This window comes from Borostomias antarcticus, assembly GCF_949987555.1.
Source record: "Borostomias antarcticus genome assembly, chromosome: 1".
In the NCBI taxonomy this organism is placed as follows: domain Eukaryota; kingdom Metazoa; phylum Chordata; class Actinopteri; order Stomiiformes; family Stomiidae; genus Borostomias; species Borostomias antarcticus.
This window is the reverse complement of record NC_140234.1, coordinates 220,001-230,000: the sequence shown is the minus strand read 5'-3', so window position 1 is coordinate 230,000 and position 10,000 is coordinate 220,001. Positions and strand designations below refer to the sequence as shown.

The following is a 10,000-nucleotide window of genomic DNA, read 5'->3' as shown; positions in this document are numbered from 1 at the left end:
CACACACTCTCTCTCCCACACACACAAACACACATTCTCTCTCTCCCACACACACAAACACACACGCACCCCCCACACACACACTGTCTGTCCCACACACAAGAACAAACACACTCTCCCCCCCACACACTCTCTCTCTCTCTATCCCACACACACACACTCTCTCTCTCCCACACACACACTCTCTCTCTATCCCCCACAAACACTCTCTCTCTCCCACACACACACACACAACACACACACACTATTCACCCCCATCCCCCCCACACACACTCCCTCTCCCACACACACAAACCCACCCGCCCCCACACACACACACACTGTCTCCCACACACTCTCTCTCTATCCCACACACGAACACACACACACACTCTCTCTCCCACACACACTCTCCCTCCCCACACTCTCTCTCCCACACACTCAAACACACTCTCTCTCTCCCCCCCCCACACACACACACACACACGCACACACACACAAAATACATACTCTTTCTCTCTGTCACACACACTGACGCACACACATAGCTATTGACTCAAACTCACACACACAGAGCTAAACACACACAAGAACAAACACACTCTCCCCCCCCACACACTCTCTCTCTATCCCCCACACACACTCTCTCTCTCTATCCCCCACACACACTCTCTCTCTCTATCACCCACACACACTCTCTCTATCCCCCACACACACACTCTCTCTCCCACACACTCAAACACACTCTCTCTCTCCCCCACACACACACACACACACACACGCACACACACACAAAATACATACTCTTTCTCTCTGTCACACACACTGACGCACACACATAGCTATTGACTCAAACTCACACACACAGATAAACACACACAAGAACAAACACACTCTCCCCCCCACACACTCTCTCTCTATCCCCCACACACACTCTCTCTCTCCCACACACACAAACACACTCTCTCTCTCCCACACACACAAACACACACGCACCCCCCCACACACACACTCTCCCTCTATCCCCCACACACTCTCTCTCTCTATCCCCCACACACACTCTCTCTCTCCCACACACACAAACACAACACACACACACACTATTCACCCCCTCCCCCACACACTCCCTCTCCCACACACACAAACACTCCCCCACACACACTCTCTCTCCCAAACACACAAACACAACACACACACACACTATTCACCCCCCCTCCCCCCCACACACTCTCTCTCTATCCCACACACTCTCTCTCCCACACACACTCTCCCTCCCCACACTCTCTCTCCCACACACACAAACTCTCTCTCTCCCCCACACACATGCGCACACACACACACACACACACACACACACACACACACACACACACACACAAAATACATACTCTTTCTCTCTGTCACACACACTTACGCACACACATAGCTATTGACTCAAACTCACACACACACAGATAAACACACAAGAACAAACACACTCTCCCCCCCACACACTCTCTCTATCTATCCCCAAAACACACTCTCTCTCTCCCACACACACACACACATTCTCTCTCTCCCACACACACAAACGCACCCCCCCACACACACACTCTCTCTCTATCCCCCACACACACTCTCTCTCCCACACACACACTCTCTCTCTATCCCCCACACACACTCTCTCTCCCACACACACAAACACAACACACACACACACTATTCACCCCCCCTCCCCCCCACACACACACTGTCTCCCACACACACACACTCTCTTCTCTATCCCACACACGAACAAACACACACTCTCTCTCCCACACACACAAACACAACACAAACACACACACTATTCACCCCCCCTCCCCCCACACACACACTCCCTCTCCCACACACACACACTGTCTCCCACTCTCTCTCTCTCTCTATCTATCCCACACACGAACACACACACACTCTCTCTCCCACACACACTCTCCCTCCCCACACTCTCTCTCCCACACACACAAACACACTCTCTCTCCCCCCCCCCCCCCCCCCACACACACACAAAATACATACTCTTTCTCTCTGTCACACACACTGACGCACACACATAGCTATTGACTCAAACTCATACACACACAGCTAAACACACACACACACTCTCTCTCTCCCACATACACAAACACAACACACACACACTATTCACCCCCCCTTCCCCACACACTCCCTCTCCCACACACACAAACAAACACCCCCCCACACACTGTCTCCCACACACACACTCTCTCTCTATCCCACACACACAAACACACACATTCTCTCTCTCCCACACACACAAACACACACACACATTCTCTCTCTCCCACACACACAAACACACACATTCTCTCTCTCCCACACACACAAACACACACACACATTCTCTCTCCCACACACACAAACACACACATTCTCTCTCTCCCACACATACAAACACACATGCTTACCCTAACCCTAACCCCCACACACACACTGTTTGTCCCACACACAAGAACACACTCTCCTCCCCACACACTCTCTCTCTATCCCCCACACACACTCTCTCTCTCCCACACAAACACGCATTCTCTCTCTCCAACACACACAAACACACACATATCCCCCCACACACACTCTCTCTCTCCCACACACACACAAACACACATTTTCTCTCTCCCACACACACAAACACACACGCACCCCCCCACACACACCCTCTCTCTCTATCCCCCACACACACTCTCTCTCCCACACACACACAAACACAACACACACACACACTATTCACCCCCCTCCCCACACACACTCTCTCTCCAACACACACAAACACACATTCTCTCTCTCCCACACACACAAACGCACCCCCCCCCACACACACACTCTCTCTCCAACACACACAAACACACATTCTCTCTCTCCCACACACACAAACGCACCCCCCCCACACACACACTCTCTCTCTATCCCCCACACACACTCTCTCTCCCACACACACACAAACACAACACACACACACTATTCACCCCCCTCCCCACACACACTCTCTCTCCCACACACACAAACACACATTCTCTCTCTCCCACACACACAAACACACATTCTCTCTCTCCCACACACACAAACACACACGCACTCCCCCCACACACACACTCTCTCTCTATCCCCCACACACACTCTCTCTCCCACACACACACAAACACAACACACACACACAATTCACCCCCCTCCCCACACACACTCTCTCTCCCACACACACAAACACACATTCTCTCTCTCCCACACACACAAACACACACGCACTCCCCCCACACACACACTCTCTGTCCCACACACAAAAACAAACACACTCTCCCCCCCACACACTCTCTCTCTCTCTCTATCCCCCACACACACTCTCTCTCTCCCACACACACAAACAAACACCCCCTCCACACACACACTGTCTCCCACACACACACTCTCTCTCTATCCCACACACAAACACACACATTCTCTCTCCCACACACACAAACACACACATTCTCTCTCTCCCACACATACAAACACACATGCACCCCCCCACACACACACTGTTTGTCCCACACACAAGAACACACTCCCCCCCCCACACACTCTCTCTCTCTCCCACACACACTCTCTCTCTATCCCCCACACACACTCTCTCTCTCCCACACACACAAACACAACACACACACACTATTCACCCGCCCTCCCCCCCACACACACACTGTCTCCCACACACACTCTCTCTCTATCCCACACACGAACAAACACACACTCTCTCTCCCACACACACAAACACACATTCTCTCTCTCCCACACACACAAACGCACACGCACCCCCCCACACACACTCTCTGTCCCACACACAAGAACAAACACACTCTCCCCCCCACACACTCTCTCTCTCTCTATCCCCCACACACTCTCTCTCTCCCACACACACAAACACAACACACACACACTATTCACCCCCCTCCCCCCCACACACACACTCCCTCTCCCACACACACTCTCTCTCTATCCCACACACGAACAAACACACACTCTCTCTCCCACACACACAAACACAACACAAACACTATTCACCCCCCCTCCCCACACACACACACACACACACTGTCCCACACTCACTCTCTATCTATCCCACACACGAACACACACACACTCTCTCTCCCACACACACTCTCCCTCCCTACACTCTCTCTCCCACACACACAAACACACTCTCTCTCTCCCCCACACACACGCGCACACACACACACACACACACAAAATACATTCTTTCTCTATCACACACACTGACGCACACACATAGCTATTGACTCAAACTCATACACACACAGCTAAATACACACAAGAACAAACACACTCTCCCCCCCACACACTCTCTCTATCTATCCCCAAAACACACTCTCTCTCTCCCACACACACACAAACACACATTATCTCTCTCCCACACACACAAACACACTCTCCCCCCCCACACACACTCTCTCTCTATCCCCCACACACAAACACACTCTCTCTCTCCCACACACACAAACACACTCTCTCTCTCCCACACACACAAACACACATGCACCCCCCCACACACACACTCTCCCTCTATCCCCCACACACACTCTCTCTCTCCCACACACACAAACACAACACACACACTATTCACCCCCCCTCCCCCACACACTCCCTCTCCCACACACACAAACACTCCCCCACACACACTCTCTCTCCCACACACACAAACACAACACACACACACACACACACACACTATTCACCCCCCTCCCCCACACACACACTGTCTCCAACACACTCTCTCTCTATCCCACACACGAACAAACACACACTCTCTCTCCCACACACACAAACACACACGCACCCCCCCCCACACACAAACACACACGCACCCCCCCCACACACAAACACACACGCACCCCCCCACACACACGCACCCCCCCACACACACAAACACACACGCACCCCCCCCACACACACTCTCTGTCCCACACACAAGAACAAACACACTCTCCCCCCCACACACACTCTCTCTCTCTATCCCCCACACACACTCTCTCTCTCCCACACACACAAACACACTCTCTCTCTCCCACACACACAAACACACACGCACCCCCCCCCCACACACACTCTCTCTCTATCCCCCACACACACACTCTCTCTCCCAAACACACAAACACAACACACACACACACTATTCACCCCCTCCCCCACACACTCCCTCTCCCACACACACACACTCCCCCACACACACTCTCTCTCCCAAACACACAAACACAACACACACACACACTATTCACCCCCCCTCCCCCCCACGCACTCTCTCTCTATCCCACACACTCTCTCTCCCACACACACTCTCCCTCCCCACACTCTCTCTCCCACACACACAAACTCTCTCTCTCCCCCACACACATGCGCACACACACACACACACACACACACACAAAATACATACTCTTTCTCTCTGTCACACACACTTACGCACACACATAGCTATTGACTCAAACTCACACACACACAGATAAACACACAAGAACAAACACACTCTCCCCCCCACACACTCTCTCTCTATCCCCCACACACACTCTCTCTCTCCCACACACACACACACATTCTCTCTCTCCCACACACACAAACGCACCCCCCCACACACACACTCTCTCTCTATCCCCCACACACACTCCCTCTCCCACACACACACACTGTCTCCCACTCTCTCTCTCTCTCTATCTATCCCACACACGAACACACACACACTCTCTCTCCCACACACACTCTCCCTCCCCACACTCTCTCTCCCACACACACAAACACACTCTCTCCCCCCCACCCCCCCCCCCCCCCACACACACACAAAATACATACTCTTTCTCTCTGTCACACACACTGACGCACACACATAGCTATTGACTCAAACTCATACACACACAGCTAAACACACACACACACTCTCTCTCTCCCACATACACAAACACAACACACACACACTATTCACCCCCCCTTCCCCACACACTCCCTCTCCCACACACACAAACAAACACCCCCCCACACACTGTCTCCCACACACACACTCTCTCTCTATCCCACACACACAAACACACACACACATTCTCTCTCTCCCACACACACAAACACACACATTCTCTCTCTCCCACACACACAAACACACACACACATTCTCTCTCCCACACACACAAACACACACATTCTCTCTCTCCCACACATACAAACACACATGCTTACCCTAACCCTAACCCCCACACACACACTGTTTGTCCCACACACAAGAACACACTCTCCTCCCCACACACTCTCTCTCTATCCCCCACACACACTCTCTCTCTCCCACACAAACACGCATTCTCTCTCTCCAACACACACAAACACACACATATCCCCCCACACACACACTCTCTCTCTCCCACACACACACAAACACACATTTTCTCTCTCCCACACACACAAACACACACGCACCCCCCCACACACACCCTCTCTCTCTATCCCCCACACACACTCTCTCTCCCACACACACACAAACACAACACACACACACACTATTCACCCCCCTCCCCACACACACTCTCTCTCCAACACACACAAACACACATTCTCTCTCTCCCACACACACAAACGCACCCCCCCCACACACACACTCTCTCTCCAACACACACAAACACACATTCTCTCTCTCCCACACACACAAACGCACCCCCCCCACACACACACTCTCTCTCTATCCCCCACACACACTCTCTCTCCCACACACACACAAACACAACACACACACACTATTCACCCCCCTCCCCACACACACTCTCTCTCCCACACACACAAACACACATTCTCTCTCTCCCACACACACAAACACACATTCTCTCTCTCCCACACACACAAACACACACGCACTCCCCCCACACACACACTCTCTCTCTATCCCCCACACACTCTCTCTCCCACACACACACAAACACAACACACACACACAATTCACCCCCCTCCCCACACACACTCTCTCTCCCACACACACAAACACACATTCTCTCTCTCCCACACACACAAACACACACGCACTCCCCCCACACACACACTCTCTGTCCCACACACAAAAACAAACACACTCTCCCCCCCACACACACTCTCTCTCTCTCTATCCCCCACACACACTCTCTCTCTCCCACACACACAAACAAACACCCCCTCCACACACACACTGTCTCCCACACACACACTCTCTCTCTATCCCACACACAAACACACACATTCTCTCTCCCACACACACAAACACACACATTCTCTCTCTCCCACACATACAAACACACATGCACCCCCCCACACACACACTGTTTGTCCCACACACAAGAACACACTCCCCCCCCCACACACTCTCTCTCTCTCCCACACACACTCTCTCTCTATCCCCCACACACACTCTCTCTCTCCCACACACACAAACACAACACACACACACTATTCACCCGCCCTCCCCCCCACACACACACTGTCTCCCACACACACTCTCTCTCTATCCCACACACGAACAAACACACACTCTCTCTCCCACACACACAAACACACATTCTCTCTCCCACACACACAAACACACATGCACCCCCCCCACACACACACTCTCTCTCTATCCCACACACGAACAAACACACACTCTCTCTCCCACACACACAAACACACATTCTCTCTCTCCCACACACACAAACGCACACGCACCCCCCCACACACACTCTCTGTCCCACACACAAGAACAAACACACTCTCCCCCCCACACACTCTCTCTCTCTCTATCCCCCACACACTCTCTCTCTCCCACACACACAAACACAACACACACACACTATTCACCCCCCTCCCCCCCACACACACACTCCCTCTCCCACACACACTCTCTCTCTATCCCACACACGAACAAACACACACTCTCTCTCCCACACACACAAACACAACACAAACACTATTCACCCCCCCTCCCCACACACACACACACACACACACACACACTGTCTCCCACACTCACTCTCTCTCTATCCCACACACGAACACACACACACTCTCTCTCCCACACACACTCTCCCTCCCTACACTCTCTCTCCCACACACACAAACACACTCTCTCTCTCCCCCACACACACGCGCACACACACACACACACACACAAAATACATTCTTTCTCTGTCACACACACTGACGCACACACATAGCTATTGACTCAAACTCATACACACACAGCTAAATACACACAAGAACAAACACACTCTCCCCCCCACACACTCTCTCTATCTATCCCCAAAACACACTCTCTCTCTCCCACACACACACAAACACACATTATCTCTCTCCCACACACACAAACACACTCTCCCCCCCCACACACACCCTCTCTCTATCCCCCACACACACTCTCTCTCTATCCCCCACACACACTCTCTCTCTCCCACACACACAAACACACTCTCTCTCTCCCACACACACAAACACACATGCACCCCCTCTCCCTCTATCCCCCACACACACTCTCTCTCTCCCACACACACAAACACAACACACACACTATTCACCCCCCCTCCCCCACACACTCCCTCTCCCACACACACAAACACTCCCCCACACACACTCTCTCTCCCACACACACAAACACAACACACACACACACACACACACTATTCACCCCCCCTCCCCCCCACACACACACTGTCTCCAACACACTCTCTCTCTATCCCACACACGAACAAACACACACTCTCTCTCCCACACACACAAACACACACGCACCCCCCCCCACACACAAACACACACGCACCCCCCCCACACACAAACACACACGCACCCCCCCACACACACAAACACACACGCACCCCCCCCACACACAAACACACACGCACCCCCCCACACACACACTCTCTGTCCCACACACAAGAACAAACACACTCTCCCCCCCACACACACTCTCTCTCTCTATCCCCCACACACACTCTCTCTCTCCCACACACACAAACACAACACGAACACACACACTATTCACCCCCCCTCCCCCCCACACACACACTCCCTCTCCCACACACACACACTGTCTCCCACACTCACTCTCTCTCTCTCTCTATCCCACACACAAACACACACACACTCTCCCTCCCACACACACACACTCCCTCTCCCACACACACACACACACACACACACACACACACACACACACACACACACACACACTCTCCCTCCCCACACTCTCTCTCCCACACACACAAACACATCTCCATCCCTCTCTCCTCTCCTCCGTTCCTAGTCCTCTCAACCTCTCTCAGTTGCTCCTAATCTACCTCTCTCTCTCCTTCACTCCTCCCTCCATCCATCCCTCGTTCCCCTCTCCTGTGTCTGTCACTTCCACACTCCTTTATCAATCCCTCCCCTCTCCATCTCTTCCTCCTTTCTCTCATCCCTCTCTACCTCCACACCCACTCTGTTCCCCCTCCTTCCCCTCTTTCTTTATCCTGAGATCCTCCCCTCATCTTCTACTCATCTACTCCCTCTTTCTTTCTCTCTCTCCTCTACTCCCTCTCTCCCTTTCTCTCTCTCTACTCCCCCTCTCTCCATCTTTCTCTCTCTCTACTCCCCCTCTCTCCCTTTCTCTCTCTCTACTCCCCCTCTCTCCCTCTTTCTCTCTCTCTACTCCCCCTCTCTCCCTTTCTCTCTGTCCTCTACTCCCCCTCTCTCCCACTTTCTCTCTCTCTACTCCCCCTCTCTCCCTTTCTCTCTCTCCTCTACTCCCTCTTTCTCTCTCCATCTATCTATCTATCTATCTATCTATCTATCTATCTATCTATCTATCTATCTATCTATCTATCTATCCATCCATCCATCCATCCATATATCTATCTACTCTTCATACCCCCTCTCTGCCCTACCCTCTCTCTCTCTCTCTCCACCACCCTAACTCTCTCTCTATTCTCTCTCTCTCCACCACCCTCTCTCTCTCTCTATTCTCTCTCTCTCTCTACCACCCTCTCTA

General features: G+C 52.5%; 1 protein-coding gene across 1 annotated transcript in view; it reads right to left on the bottom strand.

The window, feature by feature from the left end:
• LOC311309867 (uncharacterized protein) overlaps positions 1–10,000 on the bottom strand; it is a 61,914-nt gene that overhangs the window by 1,369 nt on the left and 50,545 nt on the right. The gene's annotated exons all lie outside the window — the stretch shown is intronic.